We start from the raw sequence: 19,364 nt of genomic DNA on the forward strand, positions 1-19,364 counted from the left end.
GAGCCTTGACATGTTTTTAAAAGTGGCAGTGGTGATTTGGTATTGCATAATATAAAAATGCTACATAAAGTTGAGAGACGACAATTATCGAGTCTAATATTGTCTTTTGAGTTAAACTTAGAGGCTGTCCTCATGCACAGGAACAACTGGGCTAGCAAAGCAAAGCCTGATCTTGCCCGTGTGTGAGAACCACCGGGATTACGCCTGATCCCAGCAGCGCCTCAGCAGCACACCCGCCAAGCCAGCCACCCTCTTAAACAGGATGAAGGGGAGCTAGCATGCCCTTAGCCCTGTTGTGTTCTTTTAAATTGTTGGAGAAGCTTGCAGATGGGGGTGGGAGACTGCAGGGCTCCCCGCCAGCATCGGAGGAATCCCCATAATGCACCACACACTTGCACGATGCATTATGGGAGTTCCAGGGGCTGGGGTGACACATCCCGGCCCACGATCCTCCATGCTGCCCGAGGAGGTGGCTGCACATCTGGGCGCACGATCTCCGTGCCCAGACCAACAGCAAGGAGCGTCTGCAGGGGAGGAAAGCTTCTTGAGGCTTCCTCCCCTGCCTCTTCAAGACCTTTCTCATGGATCATGAGAAAGGGCTCTTTGGCTGACATCCAGAGCAACAACTTACATGTGGAACAAGCAAAGTTGCACTAACACAAGAGAGTGGCTTAGTTGTACTAAAAGGAGGATTTGCAGAATTGCACTGTCTCAATTAAAACCAATTAGGAGGTATTAATAATAAACGCTCCAGACTTCGCACAATGTCCTGCATGTTAGTTGCTCTGGATGTTGGCTTTAGGCCTCATTAATAAGTAGTGGGGGTTTCTATTAAAAGGTGAAGTGGGAAATGGGAAGGTTTTCATTCCCATCATCATGGAGTTGGCTTAGCTGAACCCTTTCCTGAAACATGTTGTAATTACAGCATGGGTGGAGCTATGTGGATTTGAGATAATTCTAGCCATTTCTGCAAGACATCGATGCATCTGTTGTGAGATATAACAAAGGCTGTGGTTTCCCAGTCCGTGGTTGTTTGGATCATGATCAAGCATGATCAAGTCACTCTGAGCCTAGACACTCCCTTCTCTCTGCTCCCCTTTTCTTTTTACCTCCAGTGCAGAGCTGTGATGAGAAGAATATCCTTATTAGTTAAATCACCGCTCTCTCCCCTTTCCCCCCGCTCTTCACCTCCGCTCTCTCGTTCACACTCTCACCCCCACACTGCTCTCTCGACTCTGACTGTTCTCCTTCCTTCCTTCCTTGCCGTGGCCTGGACTCCCGGTGCTACCACCGCCTCCTCCTAACCGCCCACCCTGAATTTTCCCTCGGCAGCTTTCTCTCTCTCCTCAGCCCAGCAATGGTCTCTTTCGCCGGCTCCCACAGGCCTCGATCTCCCAAGCCAACTGCTTTCTCTCTCTCTCCATTGTTTCACCATTCTCTCTGTCCGGTTTCTCCTTTCCAATCTGCCTTTGCTCCTTTCTTCCTCCATCCTCTCCCCCCCCCCCCATTCTGCTGATTTCTGTCTTTCTCCCTCACTGCTGCTCCCTCCCCAGGCAATGGTTCCAGGCATCCAGACCCTCTGGACGCATCCGGACATAGTCCTCTTTCGGGTCGGCAGTAAGAGAATTATATATAGAGATAATGAGCTACTAATGAGTTCTTCCTGCAAGAATATTCTCTGATTGAAAGAATGCATTCACCTTTTAACCCAGCTCACATTCTTCGTCATTATTGGTCTACGTTGTTCTTGTTCTGCTAATACTGAGATTTTTAATATCCTCCTGCTTTGGTTGGAAGCCCATATACTTTTGCATACAGCAAACCATAGCCTACTCCTATGTAGGCTACCTATGCTGAGTGAGTATATGTTGGGGAATCTACGTTTTTGAATCAAAGGTGTGTGAGAATAATATGTGTTCCTAAACCAGAGGAAAGGGACTTTGTTCTGTGAATCCAAGTTAATACTTCCTGAAAGAAAACAACCTAGTATTGTATTGATCCCCCTCCCCCATAAATGTTCAAAATCATGTCATAAAATTTAAAATTCATGCTTTATGTATATTTGTGTATTTGCATTCTGATATTTGTGCTTTTAGAGCAGGCCTTACACAGCAATGTTCTTGAGCTTCCCTTCACAACTTTAAAATATTAGAAACATTTTACAAGCACTGAAAGTTGCAGTACAAGTGTTCCTGCCCCTTGAAAAGTTATCTGAACTAGCTTAACCTGTGCAGAGCATCTGCACACTAGGACTTGATTGCTCCCCTCACCCCTTGCCACAGCCCCCCTCACCTCAGAGATCTCTTCACCCTCACCTGAGCCATACTCCTCTTCCATATAGTTGTTTCCTCCTCCATCCAGTTGCTTCCATCCCCCTCACCCCTCTTGGTAATGAGGCTGAAGTGTGGCTGGTGCCTATTGGCCAAGCTGCAGCCCCCTATCCCCAGAGACCTCCTCACCCGAGCAGCAGCGGTTGACCAGGCCACCACCGCCATGGCCGCTTGTTCCCATCAGGCCGCTGACAAGCTCAGGCCCATCCCTCACCCTTCCTTCCTTCCTTCCTTCCTTCCTTTCTCTCTTCCCCCAGAGGTGTATCTAGGGAAAACCCCTGCTAACTTGCTACCCCTGCTAACTTGGCAAAGAGGCACCTTTTAACATGGTGATTCTCTTTATTTAGCAGGGGGAGAGTAACTGGCCCTATCCACCCCCAGCACAGTACCTCCAGTGACTGTTGCTGGTGTCTATCTTATGTTTCTTTTTAGATTGTGAGCCCTTCAGAGACAGGGTTCCATCTTATTTGTTTGTTATTTCTCCATGTAAGCCACCTTGAGCCATTTTTGGAAGGGCGGTATAGAAATTGAATCGAATGAATGAATGAAAATAGTGCCTAGGGCAAGCACTGAAATTGCGCCCCCTGTCCAAACATCTGACACCCATCTTTCAGATAACTTTACCATAATATCAGCTCAAAAATACAAGTCAAGCTCGTTAATCTTTTAATATTTCAAAACTATTTAGCAATGGAAGTAACCAGACCAAAAAAATGCTGGAAAACTACAAATTTCAGTATTCTGGGGGCCATGAAATAACCAACTTCTATGTGGAGGTGTACTTGGAAAGCTAAACAGAAGTGCCTGTTTAATTCTCTACTATGCATTGTAGCATCACTACTACATAAGTTTTAAAAATAAATGGAGAACTTGACTTTTCCCAGATACTCTGAAAATAATTAAAGGATATGCAGAGTAAACTGTGTCACTGCTTGGAATATATTCTAGTATTTCAGAAAGACAGTTAAAATGAGAAAAAGAGAGCAAGAAACTCCCATTGGGCCTTAATACTAAGGATTTCACACTGATTCAAAGACAAACTCACCATTAATAGCCATATTATTAAGATATCACATTTAACTCTCTTATCACAAGAAGCAAAGTAAGAGCAAATGAATACAATCCTAGCTCATATGCTTCAGCTCAGTATTCATAAGCCCTGATTCTCTGTACATAGTGCCAAACTAAATATGTTGTAAAGTGACTTATATTATTATTTTTTAAATAAAACTACCTGTAGCCCCTTTGGGGGGCTTCCTAAAAGCCATGGGGGGGGTCTGCAAAGGTTCTCCCTCCCCCGCCGGCCTCTTAATTCACCGCTGCAGCCCGTCCTGGGCTGAGGGCCCCACAAGGACCATTTGAGCATGTTTGGTGGCCATTTTAAAAAATATTTTTTTAAATGGCTGCCGAAAACAAAATGGCCACTGTGCATGTTCAATTGGCCTCCGCGAGGCCTGGCATGGCCTAGAGCAGTGTTTCTCAACCATTTTGGAGTCAAGGACCGGTAAATTCTTCCTGCAGAGTTTCAAGGACCGCTACATTCTTCATGTGCAGTTTCCCAGACCAGCAGTTAGTAAAGAGGTTTCAAGTTTATCTATTAGTACTATACTACAGGCATGCACAATTCAAATGACCTGGGGGACCAAAACTGACTGTGACTTGGCTTATGGGGGCCAAGGTCAATTTTTAGGGTGCTGATGATTACAGTAACACTTAATATCAATCAATTAATTAAATCAAATTAAAGTGAAATTAATTAAAATGAATTTAATCAAAATTTAACTTTTGAAGTTCTGGCCAAGATTAATTTAAATTAAAATAAAATAAATTGAATTAAAAATTCTAATAAAATAAATACAATGCAATCTGTACAAAATACATAACAATAAAATGCATTGTTCTTCCTTTCCACCTCTGCCAAATCATCACACTTAACACAGAGCACTTCTAAGGAAAAAGATTAGAGAAGTTTTTCTCTTAATTTTTGATAAGAAGATTATGCTTTGATCCTTCACCACACAGGCTTTTATAAAAACGAAAGAGAGAAGCAAGAGAGGGAAAGAATAGGGCAGGCTTGGCTTGAGAGAGAGACACAGAGGGATAGAAAAAGGAAAAGGAGATGGAGCAGGCTTGAAGGGAGAGAGGGAGAGAAAGAGAAAGAGCTAGAAAAGAAAGAGATGGAAAGAGAATAGGGAGGTTTGGCTTGAGGGAGAGAGAGAAAGTCTCTATAAGCTGCTCAGATCTTGCAGAAGGAGCTAGGTAAAGAGGCATAGAAAAAGCAAAATTAGGCAGGAGCCTGGGTAGGCAACAAGGGAACTGACAGGCCTAGGAAAGGATGTTTAGCTGAGGGAGCAGTTGAGGAAGGAGGGGTAAAGAAGGCTAGAGAGAAAATGGGTAGATAAGAGAGGTGCATGTGGCAGGGGACTGCAGAGAGACTGGAGTTAACTTATTCATTTGAAATAACAGATCTAATCTTAGGATGCAGACATCTACATTTTCTACAGACAATGCTACATTTTCCTGAAATTTAGCATTCTTGTGAGTTCACCCTCATGAGGTAAAATAAAACATTGCCACATGTAGAGATTTGTGGGTCCCCCACAAGACATATTAACTTTTGAATATGGAATGTGATTGTGGCACCACCAAATCACCTTATCATTGAAAATGACAGTTAAAAGTCATATTTTGATGACTTCACTACAGCATGTTTTCTTGATAGGACTGGGCAGGAGTGAAATCGATTTAAATGCTATTTATAAAAGCCATTTATACCTTGCCCTGACGAGTTAACACCCTCACCCCACCTGCGAACCTCTGTGTAGTTTTTAAAAAATCTTCTAATTCTAGCCGCTTGCTGCTTTACTTGCCGCTTGTCTTCCCTTGCTGCGAACCTCCGTGCATATTTTTAAATTCCGATGCTGAGGGGATGGCTGCTGGGTGGGGGATGAGCCAGTGGTCCTTCTACCCGCCCGCCCCACCCATGCCTGCTTTGAACCTCTGTGCTTAAAAAATTCCTGACATTCCAGCCGCCGCGCGGCCGAGGGGACGGCTATGGGGGGGGGGAGCCCATGGTCTTTCCACCCACACACACCCCGGCGGCGGCGGCGGAGGATCCCAGAGCGACGCCGTGGCCTGCCATCCCGCCCGGCGTCGCTTCCCAACTGTGAGGGACGCCTGCAGGCGTTACTGCGCAGGCGTCCCTCACAGTTGGGAAGCGACGCCGGGCGGGATGGCAGGCCACGGCGTCGCTCTGGGATCCTCTGCCGCCGCCGCCGTCGGGGTGTGTGTGGGTGGAAAGACCATGGGCCCCCCCCCCATAGCCGTCCCCTCGGCCGCGCGGCGGCTGGAATGTCAGGAATTTTTTAAGCACAGAGGTTCAAAGCAGGCATGGGTGGGGCGGGCGGGTAGAAGGACCACTGGCTCATCCCCCACCCAGCAGCCATCCCCAGCCATCCCCTCAGCATCAGAATTTAAAAATATGCACGGAGGTTCGCGGCAAGGGAAGACAAGCGGCAAGTAAAGCGGCAAGCGGCTGGAATTAGAAGATTTTTTAAAAACTACACAGAGGTTCGCAGGTGGGGTGAGGGTGTTAACTCGTCAGGGCAAGGACCGGCACTCAAGTCGTCGCGGACCGGCACCGGTCCGCGGACCGCCGGTTGAGAAACACTGGCCTAGAGCCTCGCAGAGGCTATTTTGTTTTCGGTGGCCATTTTTTAATTTCTTTTTTTCATTTTAAAAAATGGCGCACCCCTTCAAGTGGCGCCCGGGGCACGTACCCTGCCTGCCCTACCCTAGATACGTCCCTGTCTTCTCCTCCCTTCTTTTTCTCTCTTTCTCTCTCCTCCACTGACTCTTCCCCTCTGTCTTTCCTCCCCTCCCTTCTTTTTTTCCTTTCTCTTCCTCTCTTCCTGAGTTAACAGATCTTGTTCCTCATCTAATTCACACAACGGCTGCCTCCTTCTCCTGAAGGTAGTACTAAAATATACTAAAGTATATAGCCAGAGAATTATCAATGCACTTTGTAAAATTCACACACAGAGAGAGAGGATGGACTGTTTGATCATTTTAATTATCTTCTCATATGTTCACAAAGAGTTTTAGGTAAACAACAACAATAATAACAAAATATTTATATATCACTTTTCAAAAAAAGTTTCCAAAGTGGTTTACATAGAGAAATAATAAATAAGATGGATCCCTGTCCCCAAAGGGTTCACAATCTAAAAAGAAACATGATAGACACCAGCAGCAGTCACTGGAGGTAGTGTGCTGGGGGTGGATGGGGCCAGTTGCTCTCCCCCTGCTAAATAAAGAGAATTGCCATGTTGAAAAAGTGCCGCTTTGCCCAGTTAGCAGGTGAAATAAAGTAGGTAATTAATTATAATGCAGAATGTAACAGTTTGAGAGGACATGCTTCTCATTTTAAATTACTTGCATGTGAATTTAAAGGGATACTTTTAAACCTGTAATTTAAGAATGATCTTGTTCTTCACAACATCCCAGCGAGTTACATCACTAATAAATCCATTTTACAGATGGAGAACGAGTGAGTGATTGGCTCAAAGCCACCCAGTCAGTTTTACTGACTAAAAGTAAAATACTTCTCAGACTTCATGACTAACAAGTATCCCAAAGTTAACTGCATTGATCTTCCATGGTTCCCCATTTCAGATGTGAATTAACACACATACAACAGGAATTGCAAATGTTGCTTAATGTAAGGTCTGTGCTAGCTCTGAATGAGGGCCCAGCCTCACATTATCAATGCTGTCCCAAACCAATATTGCATATAAAGGTCACTGTAATACAGACCTGTGTGAGAGGCAGACATAGGAAGCAGCAACAGCAGCAACATGGAACTGCCCTGATTTCCTGTATATATTACTGTCGTAAGGAACGATGGGAAGCCAGAAAACACTACTCTGGTAACATACGAATCGGTTCTAAGATAGGTGCCCTTTTAATGTTAAAGAGTAGCAATTCTTCAGCTGTTTAAAGGCCTACCATGATGTGAGAGGGGCCAGTCGTGCAGGTCACTAGGTTTGAAGAGACCACCCCCAGCCACGTGGCAGAAGGACTTTAAACACTATAGCAGCACCATGGAATGAATGAAGCTGTGGGAAAGCAGCTCCCATACCACTGCTGTGGAATTTACAAGGCACTACAAATGCCCTTCTTTGTGGTTCTTATTTCAAGATGGCTTTGATCTACCTGGACTCAACATTTGAGCAAATACCTCAGTTTAACAAACCTGTATAAGCTTGGGGTGGATTTATTTTTAGAACCTATGTGGTGTTATAAATATTTCACTATTCTTGTAACTGGTGATCCTGGGAGTATATGTTCTATATATTTTGGACAAGGCAGAACAAACACCAGAGGGAACAAAGAGAAGAACTAACTGCTATTGATGTAAAGAATTGGTCTACAAGCATATTTAATTTGGCGTGCAGCAGTAAAAAAATAGAAGGTGGTCAAGTTCCTGTGCTTACCCGTATTAACCCAAAGAGAAGATTACTCTGAATTTAAGACTCCCTTAAAAAATACAGATTAAATCCAGGTTATACCCGTATTTACCCAAGAGTAACAGGACTCTGAAATTAAGATGATCCCTCCATTTCTAAAATCAAAGAACTTGGGGAAAAACCTAATCTTGGCTTCAGGTAAATACAGTATTATTAAAGAGAGCCAGCCATACACATTTCTATTTGTTAAACAGATTCACTAGCTTTACCTCTGACCTGACCAGTCATAATGCTCCTGTGTCACTTTGTCACAATGGCCTTTATACCTATTGTCAATTCACTTCCAAAGCTCTGTAGCCCATTGGTAATCCCAGTATTGATTACCACGTGGGAATAACACTTTCTCAGATCCACAGCCTAGGCAGATTTAGCTCTGACTTTGGCTAAATTGGGCTGTAGGTTACATTGCATTGTATTTATGTATCATATATACAAAATGATATTAAATTTCCTATAAACAACTAAGCAACTTCTTATTATTTATTATTTTAGACAAAGTAAGGTATATTTTCTCCACCATCAAACTTTTGCTACCATGAATACCACAGAATCAGCTACTGTTTTTGTCCTTGCATAAATACCCTCTCTTTACTGTGATTCCACCCCGCCCACATACACACACTCTCTGCCTCCCTTCGACAAGTACATTATATCTTTGACTGAAATGTTTGTTTGTTTTTAGTTAGTATGGTTAATGCTATGTTTCCTTGGATTTTTTAGAGATTTTTATAGCTACAGGAAAATGTAAATGCCTGCTTTTTTTCTGTTTGCTTGTTTTTAATTGAGAAAATATTCCTTTATGTATAATGTTGTTGGCTTATTTCTTATTATTAATTGGGTTTTGTACTATATTGTCTTGATCAAAGGTATTTCATGTATGTGACTTCACATCAATTATTGCAAACCATTTTGTCAAAGTCTTCCTTTTACCCAGATTCCCATCTATATGGTCACATACTGAAGGTAGTGCCTAGCAAGTGAGAATCTGCTTAGGGCTGGATAACAGAAAAGATAGGAGAAAATCCAGTTATGATCCAGACTCAGATCTGGAGTCTTGAGTCTGGCTCATAATGGGGTCCATCTTTTTAATTCCCTCAATTTTAAGATTCCCTCCCCCCGCCCCCACACTCTAGTATAAATCAATATATATATTGTGGTTGTAATCTAGTGAAATTGGCAAAGTCAAGTCCTGTATGTAACAGGCGAGCTAAAACTATAGCAGGATAAAAGCACATCCTCACCAGCTGCACTCTGAAGTTCAGTTAGTGAGGTAAGTTTTATAATGGATGCTATAACCCTGGTATAAAGATTAAACATGGCTATTTCTTCAGCATCAAATTCACGCTGCTGCTACATGTCTACCAGTCATAGTGCTAGCTTATACTGCTGGTAGTCCCCATGTAAAACCCTTTGCAGGTGTCTGGGGCTGCTTGTGAACACACCAACTGGCTTGATGTACACTGAAGTAATGATAGTACGGACCAATGCTCACACTCTCAATTTCCAGTCGTGTGAACCCAGACATTTTCAGCCATGTTGGGTTGTCAAGACATAGTTGTTGGGGATGCCTGTCCTGTACCCCAACATTAGACCCAGAGGTACCAACCCAGAAGTATTTGGAACCCAGGCCTGTGTCTGATTCCATTTTATAAGAGTTCAATTAAATGCCTGAACTCAAGGTGAACTGACACCCAGATCTCAGGACTGCCTCAGCTTACTGCCCTGTGAAGGAAGAGGCAATCCAGCATTGTATTGTGAAATGGGCTCTCAATATGCTAAAATGTAACTCACTATCAGATAATGTCTGTGGAAGAGGCCAGGGGCTGATCTCCCCTTTCCTGTTGCAAGAAATCTATGTTAATCCTTGTCAGTGATTGCTCTGCTATGCCCAAAGGGGATACTCAGTTGCTGTCTATAGAAATTCCACTCTAGGAAAACACCTGTAGATTTAGTCCTTTTACTAACACCTTCTGGGACCAGGTCCAAATCTGGGGACAAGAGAAGAGGCCCATTTGCAGCTCAGAGATGCAGATTTGCTTTGGGCAATGTCCTCTCCTCAAGATAGCAGCTAACAGAAGATGGGATTAAGATCTCCCTGACTAACAAAAGACAATGTCCAGCAGGTAACAGCATTGTCACCTTTTGGGACCCAGGAAAAATGAGGAGATTTCGAATAGACTCTATGGGGATCAAAGGAAGATACAACTATAAAGAATGAGGCTTACTGAACAGAGGGCTAGCAGTCTTTTGCCTACAAGCAGTCTTTTGCTTACTAGCAGTCTTTTGCCTACAAGCAAGACTTGCTCATGAGTAATCCAAGGGTTTGCTGCCCAAGCCGCAGGGCTAGAGGCAGGAACTCTTTCCATGGGAGAAGGGACTGTTTGTGACTTCTGCTGCAAAGTGAGAAGTCTAGACTCCCCAGCCATGATACTCCCAAGCAATCTTGCCTAACAAACTACTTGCTCAAGAGCCATCCCAGAGTTTGCTGCTAAGCCGCGGGGCAACAAGCAGGAACTCTGGCCATGGACAGGAACTCTGTTACTTCTGCTGCGCAGTGAGAAGTCAAGACTTCCCCAACCATGGTGCTCTGACTCTCAGCCTTGCTCTGAGCAAACTGCATGCTTGATCATCGCTCTAAAAAGCTCCTGTCTCCAGCCACAGCCTCACTCCTTCAGCTGAAAGCCTCACTGCTTTCAAGCCTCTGACCCTGGTAATATGCTGCCTTCACAAGCCTTGGATCGCTCTTCCCTCCTTTCTACTAATCACTGCCATCCCTCTCCTAAGCCCTCCCTCCTTCCTTCTTCTCTCCAAATGTTTTATTAGGATTTGTTAGATTATTAGATAGCTGTAATTACTGATTGCACACACATATGTTAGTTAGGCACATTACACTACACTTTGAATCGGAAACATGTTTTTAATGTGGATTATTTTATCCTGATGAGCAACTTTTTATAATAAAGCCCATTGAACTTTCTGAGTGTGTCTCTCTCTATCTCTGTTTGCGCACCCAGATCCTACATGGTCACCATCTCCAAGAACCAATTCAGTTTGTGTATGATGTGACTTTCCCTCTTTCCCTCTGAGCATGTACAGAGTGCGAAACCAGGTGTAGTTCACAACATAGTGACCCAATGGTTACCCGACATGGACAGTTGAAGTTCAGTTGTTGTTGTTTTTAATTATGGATGTTGGGTAAATGTTGAGTTGGTGTAGTGCCAACCCAAGTTGGCTGAAAATTTCCAGGTTTGCATGACTAGAAATTGGGAGCACACACACTGTGCAAATCTAGAATTTAATGTTTACCAGATATTTAGCTAATCATGTGAACTGGCCCTCTGTGATACTAACCGGGAGAGCAAGCACACTGGTAGCCCTTCGTGGAGCAGCCTTTGTATGATCCCTCACCAAGAAGGGTGGAAAACAGTAAATAAAGCAATGTGATACACAGTAGTATACATTTTGAAGTTGTTTTTAGTGAAATAGAATGTACTGTATGTACCTGGTGAGTGCAGTTTGTGAATAGCCACAAGGTGTCACTATATTTGTGAACATAATATGCTTTATTTTGCTGAACTGCTGTTACATTCATAGCAGACAGAATATCAACAAGAAGAGTTTTTAAATTACAAAGCAATGTATTTAGTTTCAGCATTGTTTATTTGCTTATAATCATTGGTCATCACAAAATAAAAGGAAATAGAAATAATAAAATATACAGGGAATAATGTGGATAATTTGTTTATCCAGTCAGTTTATTAAAAACATAAAATGACCATCTACCCCAAACACCATCAAATAAAATGGTCCCCTGACAATACCATTTTGGACAACACACTTATTTCTACAGGGGGAAAACAGCAATTTGACCTGCATTAATTTAATTTATACTCTGCTTTTCTGTTGTTGTTTTTAAAGTAACACTTTCACAGACACCTCGCCCCAAGCAGATGACAATAGAGGTAGAGAAAACCAACTTTTAATTTAATGTTTCAGCTCACACCATCAGCAACAGATTGCTTTTTTTAAAAGGTTGTGTGAGCACATCCAGCTCACAAGGTAGGAGTTAAGAATGCTGTGTTAGCAGAGTTCCAGGGCAGGTTACAAGAATGATGGCCAGATGTTGCTTTTAGATGTAAGGTGGTTTTATATATGACCCTCCAAGATCAGTCCATGAGTGTCAAGGTCTCAAGTCTATATGCACACTTTTGTCCAGCATCTCACAATGTATATGTTGCTCAATAGGAAATATTTCCATATTGGAGAGGCTATGGTTGCCTGAGGTGAATTTCTTTATGACGGTAGATTTGTGGTCCCTGAAATGTGTCTTCTGGTCTTTGCGTGTTTTGCCTACAGATTACATGTGGCAGTGTGGATGTTTGCATCCTATAATATAAATGACATTGGTGGAAGTACAAGTGAAGTTTTTTCTGATGTAATAGACTCTCTTAGTAGCAGGACTGCTAAAGGTGATAGTATCCCTTAGAAAAGTGCAAGTAACGCAGCCACTAGATTGACAGCAGTGTGATCCTGGAATACGGATTGGTGGTTTTAGGACTGCACTCACTAATAGTCTATGTAAATTAGGTGGTTGACAAAAAGCAATACATGGAGCTTTGCTGATAGCTTTTTTCAGATGTTCAGAATTTGCTATTGGGCTGTACCTTTCTTTTATTGCCTGGTGATCATTTGACAAGGCATATGTATATGTACAAGGCTACCATGCCCTTCCTAAAACATCAGAGCAGCTGAAGAAGGTCTAAGCTGAAACGTCTTGCTCATCTTATTTCTGTTTTAATAATCTACAAACTATACTCTCAGTCACTCACTCCCTTCATGGGAATCTTCATTTACTTTCCCCTTCACAAATCCAGAGGCCATTGTTTGGAAGAGAAGGGCCATGAATGCCTTTCTTGAAGGAACAGTTCAAACTGGTATGTCACAGTTCATCGTTAGATTTGAGAAAACTACACCATAGTGAGCGCCTCATATTATTAATGTAGCCCCTGTCTTCCCAAGGGGCTAATTATTTGATCTTGTATTTAATTGGCTACCTTGCCACATTCAAGATAGCATTCTTCAGCTCATCAGAGCTGAGAACATACTGTGTAAAACAGAAGTTCATTTTTTAAAAATCTCTTTTGTCCAGGTCTTACTGCCCTTATCAGCTGTTTGCTTCAGTTTCAGTAACCTTGTTGCCTCCATAGACTGTAAGTTCAACTAACAAAGGATGAAGGCACCATCTAAGCAGGAATCTGAAGAATGAAGTCCAACCACTCTTTTTACACACAGAGAGAAGTAAGAGAATGCTAGATCTGTTAGTTTTAAGGTGCAGCTCATCATGGGCATGAGTGTGAGCTGTAACTGGGTAGATGCTTTTGTAGTCTGAACATAAATATCATTAGGGTAAATTAAAACAATAGTTGAAATAAACAACAGCAAAAAAGTTAAAACATTACAATTTACAGTTTTAAAACAGTGTTAAAACTATTAAAACCATATTTAATTAAAAGCCTGGGTGAACAGATGCGTCTTTAAAGATTTTTTAAAAGTTGTTAGAGATGGGGAGGCTCTAATTTCAGGAGGGAGAACATTCCAAAACCTCGGAGAAGTAATGGAGAAGGCCCATACCCAAGTAGCCACCAGACAAGTCACTGGCAACTGCAAACGGACCTCTCCTGATGATTTCAATGGGCAGTGGGGTTCATGATGAAGAAGACATTCTCTTACATACCTTAGGGCTTTAAAGGTTATAACCAACACTTTGTATTTTGCCCGGAAACTTATCGGCAGCCAGTGCCGATACTTCAATACAGAAGTAATATGGTCTCTCAGAGATGACCCAGAGACCAAACTGGCTGCCACATTCTGGACCAGCTGTAGTTTCCAGACTACACACAAAGGCAGCCCCACATAGAGCACATTGCAGTAATCCAGTCTGGAGATTACCAGAATATGTACCACTGTTCTTCTGTCATTTATCTCAAGAAATTGACACAGCTGGCATATCAGCTGAAGCTGATAAAAGGCACCTCTGGTCACTGCCTCAACCTGAGACACCAGGAGGAGACTTGGATCCAGAAGCACCCCCAGACCGTGTACCTGTTCCTTCTGGGGAAGTGTGGCCCCATCCAGAACAGGCAAATCAAACTCATTTCCCGAGTTTTGATTCCACACAATGAGTACCTCCATTTACCTGGATTCAGTCTCAATTTGTTATCCCTCATCCAGCCCATTACCGCCTCCAGGCAGGCATTCAGGGAGGTTATGCCCTCTCCTGATGATGTGGACATGGAGAAATAGATCTGGGTGACATCAGCATACTGATAGAACCCTGCACCAGATCTCTTGATGATTTCTCCCAGCCATTTTATGTAGATGTTAAACAACATCCGAGACAATATGGAGCCCTGAGGGACACCATACAAAAATTCAGATTTTGAAGAACAACAGTTTCTAAGGGACACCATTTGGAACCTGCCTGAAAGGAAGGAGCGGAACCACTGCAAAGCAATGCCCACTCCCAACCCCCTCAGATGCTCAAGAAGGATACTGTGGTCAAAAGTGTCAAAAGCCGCCAAGAGGTCCAAAATGACCAACAGAGGCACACTTCCTCTGTCAATTGCCAGTTGGAGATCATCCATCAGGCCAACCAAGGCAGTCTCCACCCCATAACCTGCCCCAAAGTCAGTCTGAAATGGGTCTAGATAATCGGTTTCCTCCAAGACTGTCTGGAGCTGGGAGGCCACCACCCTTCTCAATTACCTTGCCCAGCCTTGGAAAGTTGGAAACAGGCCTGTAGTTACTCAACTCTGAGGGATCCAAGGCAGGCTTCTTCAGAAGTGGTCTAATAATTGCCTCCTTCCGAGAAGCATTTATGATAGGAACACAGGAAGCTGCCATATACTGAGTCAGACCATTGGTCCATCTAGCTCAGTATTGTTTTCATAGACTGGCAGTGGCTTTCCCAAGATTGCAGGCAGGAATTTCTCTCAGCCCTATCTTGGAGAAGCCAGGGAGCGGACTTGGAACCTCCTGCTTTTCCCAGAGCAGCTCCATCCCCTGAGGGGAATATCTTGCACTGCTCACATATCAAGCCTCCCATTCATATGCAACCAGGACAGACCCTGCTTAGCTAAGGGGATAAGTCATGTTTGCTACCACAACAAGACCAGCTCTCCTCTTTTCTCTACCAGTTCTGCACATCTGCACCCCACCAATTGTTACCCATCCTCATTATCCATGGATAAGAAAGGGTTAAAACCCATGTATTTGTGGTGTCAGGATGGTCAGAAATAACCTCGGAGATAATTTCTGGCTGCCATTTTATGATGAGTCATTTTGTGGCTCATTTGAAGTAAAAATAGCATTCTTCCTGCAGTTTTTTGGGGGGAAACTGGGACCTTGGACTTGGGGGAGGCATAATTGGGTTGCTGAACGCCTACGGGGCATGGTAGGGCATTTTATTTCTCCCTTTAAAATTCTTTTTTTTAAACTATTTTTTCTGTGATAATTCAAGCCTCCAGGAACCTAACCCCCACAATCTTATTGGCCCCATTCGCACATAATGCGAAAACTTCAGTTAAATGGGGCAGAGGTTGGAATTCCTGTACGTCCGAATACATGAAACCGTGGTTTCGTGGCAAAAGCAACCTGAAGTTTCCCTTGCTGAACTAAAGGTTTGTAGTGAGTTTCACCACTCCAAGCTGAGGTTTGGGGGTGGCAGCATTCCATCTGAACGCAGACACTGCCGTAACATAATGGAGGTTTCAGGTAGTTTTTGGAATCAAAATCAAATAGAGGACAGCCCAGTCCCACCCAGGAACACACCCGCTCCACCCCTGCAGCACTTCTCACTGGCCACCTCTCCGAGCACTTGCCTTACCCCATCTCCAAGCTACTCAAGCCATTGCCCAGAAACAGGGGCACCACCATGTTCCATACCAAGTTTCTAAGCCTGTCAAATGGAAAAGTCACATGGCAGGATACCCTCTTCCCACTGTGTCCCTTGTTTCCTCCACCTCCTGGCAATCAGGAGAGAAAGGGGATGGGGTGGCAAGATGGGCACTATGTGCTTTGCTCTCCTAAAATAAATGAATAAAGAATCAAAAGAATCAATAAGTTCACAAGCACATATAGTCACAGTGGTACCACAAACCAGACACCCCTATTAGACTGCTGTAAGAACATAAGAACAGTCCTGCTGGATCAGGCCCAAGGCCCATCTAGTCCAGCATCCTGTTTCACACAGTGATCCACCAGATGCCGCTGGGAAGCCCACAGGCAGGAGTTGAGGGCACACCCCATCTCCTGCTGTTACTCCCCTGCAACTGGCATTCAGAGGCATCCTGCCTCTGAGCCTAGTGGTGGTCTATAGCCCTCAGACTAATATCTGTTGATAGACCTCTCCTCTATGAAGTTATCCAAACCCCTCTTAAAGTCATCCAGGTTGTTGGCTTATGGCAGATAATTCCACAAGTTGATTATATGTTGTGTGAAAAAGTACTTCTGTTTGTTGGGTCTAAATTTCCTGGCAATTAATTTCATGGGATGACCCCTGGTTCTAGTGTTATGCAAGAGGGACAACAAATTCTTTCCACTTTCTCCACACCATGCATGATTTTATAGACCTCTCTCATGTCTCCTTGCAGTCGTCTTTTTTTCCTAAAATAAAAAACCCCAAGTGTTGTATCCTTGCCTCATAAGGAAGGTGCTCCAGGCCCCTGATCATCTTGGTTGCCCTCTTATGCACCTTTTCCAGTTCTACAATGTTCTTCTTTAGGTATGGTGACTAGAATTGTACACAGTGAAAAAGAAGAAGAAGAAATGTTAAGGCAGGCAGATAGGCAGGAAGTCCCTGAGAGTAGCAATCTACATATCAAAGGGTTAGTGTCAGAGCAGTAGAGAAGGGATGGCCAATGTCTCGGCCAATCGGACCTCTGGCCAATCGGACCTCTGAAAAGTATACAGTGTACTGTGCTTGATTGGCCAGCAAACTCGCCTGACCTGACCCCAGAGAGAATCTATGGGGCATTGCCAAGAGAAGGATGAGAGACATGAGACCAAACAATGCAGAAGAGCTGAAGGCTGCTAATGAAGCATCCTGGTCTTCCATAACACCGCATCAGTGCCACAGGCTGATAGCATCCATGCCACGCCGCATTGAGGCAGTAATTGCTGCAAAAGGGGCCCAAACCAAGTACTGAATACATATGCATGCTTATACTTTTCAGAGGTCCGATATTGTTCTATTCCACAATCCTTGTCTTCTTGGTTCCATGTAATATTCTAATTTTCTGGGATTGTGGATTTGGGGTTTTCATGAGCTGTACGCCATGATCATCACAATTATAACAAATTAAGGCTTGACTTATCTCGCTTTGCATGTAATGCGTCTGTCTCATATATCAGTTTCACCTTTTAATTTGCATTACTGAAATTAATGGACTTTTGCACGATATTCTAATTTTCCGAGTTTCACCTGTATATCTATCTATCTATCTATCTATCTATCTATCTATCTATCTATCTCTTATTTGCCACAATAGAACATCATCCTAAATTATTTTTTTTAAGGTTTTGTAAATTGTGGACAATGCAAGTCATTTAATGGTACTAGAGAAAGACATGCTGTTCTAGTAGCTCCGGGTCTTAACACTCACCTCAATTTTGGAGGAGGAATACAGCTGAAGGAAGCCCGGGCAGGTGCACGGCTGGGGGAGTCAGTCATGTGACTTATGTTGGGGGGGCCCCCCAAGGCAGTGGGCCTCCAGACAACTGTCTCCCCTTGCCCTATTATAGTTACGCCCCTGCTGGCAACACTAGAGCTATGGAGCTTCCTGGGATATGACCTCGGCAGACCAGGAAGAGGGAGTGGCTCGCCTACTCTGAAACTGGAGATTGCCGAGCTGCGGTTGGACGGATGTCTACTGTGAGTTTGGCACACTCTGGTTTCATGTTACGTGTGAATGCAGCTATTGACTTAATGCCTCAGTATCCATGGTAGTAGTGGAGAACAAAACTAGAGATGTGCACGGAACCGGTTTGGAGGCCCTTTATGGGTCTTCAAATTGGTTTGAACGATCAGCAGTTCTGCCAGTTCAAAGGGTTGACTTTAAGGGCGGGGGAGGGTGCACTTACCCATCCCTCTGCTTTCTCCCCGCCGGCGCTCTGTTTGGAAGGGGACCATCGGGGCAGCAGTGTACCTCCCTGCTGCCCCATTGCCTCCTTGGTCCCAACGTCACTGGAAGTACTCAACGTGCCTGTGTGCGTCAGCGCGTGCGTGTGCATGTCACACTCACATGCCTGACGAGCATGCTCACAAACGCGACATGCGCACAGATACACCTGCACGCGTTGGGTACTTCCGGTGGTGTTGGGACCAAGGAGGCAACGGGGCGGCAGGGAGGGAGGTACGCTGCCACCCCGACAGTCCCTTTCCAAATGGAGCACCGGTGGGGAGGAAAGCGGAGGGAGGGGTAAGTGCACCCTCCCCTGTTCTTAAAGGGATATCCCCAGTGCCTTCGAACTGCCCCGCCACAGTTCCGTGCACATCCCTATTGGTTTGTCTCTTATTTGTGAGTCCCTTTGGGATAGGGAATCCTTTGAGAACTTTTGTTGTTGAAAAGTAGTATTTAAATTATTACTAATAAAATCAGTCCTGTGCTTTTTTATAGTGTGTTTCTGCAAAGAGGAGTGAATTGTGACTTGATGCTGGATCTCAGAGTATCTCCATGTAAAAACCGCCAAGATCCATAACTTGTATATCTCTGTGCCTTGGGAGGTGAGCGGTTTGTCATGAGATGGTATATCTGTGGTTTGCATGGGCAGATTCTATCTGCAATTAGATGGTGGTTTTGTGTGTCACCTCACTGGTCATGTAAAAATCACGAGGATCTACCTCGGATCTATACTTTTGCACCATTGTGGCAGCACAAAATGGTGAATCAATTCTTTTTTATGGTGCAACCCATGGGTATGGATGTGAGAACTGATAATAATAATAATAATAATAATAATAATAATTATTATTATTATTAATTACATTTATATCCGGCTGTTTCTCACAACCGCTGGAAAGCGGGCTAAGGGAGCCCAGAGTACATGGTTATGTTTATCCTCACAACAACCCTGTAAGGGAGGTTAGGCTGAGAGATGTGCAACTGGCCCAGTGTCACCGAGTGAGTTTCTTGGCTGAGTGGGGATTTGAACTCAGGTGGGTCTCCCTGGTCCTAGTCCCAAACACTAACCACCGCACCACACTGGCTGTACATTTAAGGTATCTCCGTGTAAAATGAGAATCTGCGTTGATCCAACTGTTACTTCCCTCCTCTCGGGTTCAAATGGGTGGCCACTGCAAACTTCGCCCTCAGGAGAATTCTAGTCTCAGCGCCTCACTACAGGCACAGAAAGACAGAAACAGCACCACTACCCCCAGAGCCTCGCTGGGCAGTGGGCATCTCCCTCCCTCCCCCCTCCCTCCCGTCACGCCCTGCTGCGAAGCCCG

General features: G+C 44.1%; 1 long non-coding RNA gene across 1 annotated transcript; it reads right to left on the reverse strand.

Annotated features, from left to right (window-relative positions):
- Positions 1 to 11,499: 11,499 nt before the first annotated feature.
- Positions 11,500 to 17,933, reverse strand: LOC128323780 (uncharacterized). The gene is made up of 2 exons (XR_008306458.1): positions 17,521 to 17,933; positions 11,500 to 16,649 (listed from the first exon to the last, which is right to left on the reverse strand). It is a non-coding gene; the product is annotated as an uncharacterized LOC128323780 (long non-coding RNA).
- Positions 17,934 to 19,364: the final 1,431 nt, after the last annotated feature.

Source organism: Hemicordylus capensis, chromosome 4 (assembly GCF_027244095.1).
Source record: "Hemicordylus capensis ecotype Gifberg chromosome 4, rHemCap1.1.pri, whole genome shotgun sequence".
In the NCBI taxonomy this organism is placed as follows: Eukaryota; Metazoa; Chordata; class Lepidosauria; order Squamata; family Cordylidae; genus Hemicordylus; species Hemicordylus capensis.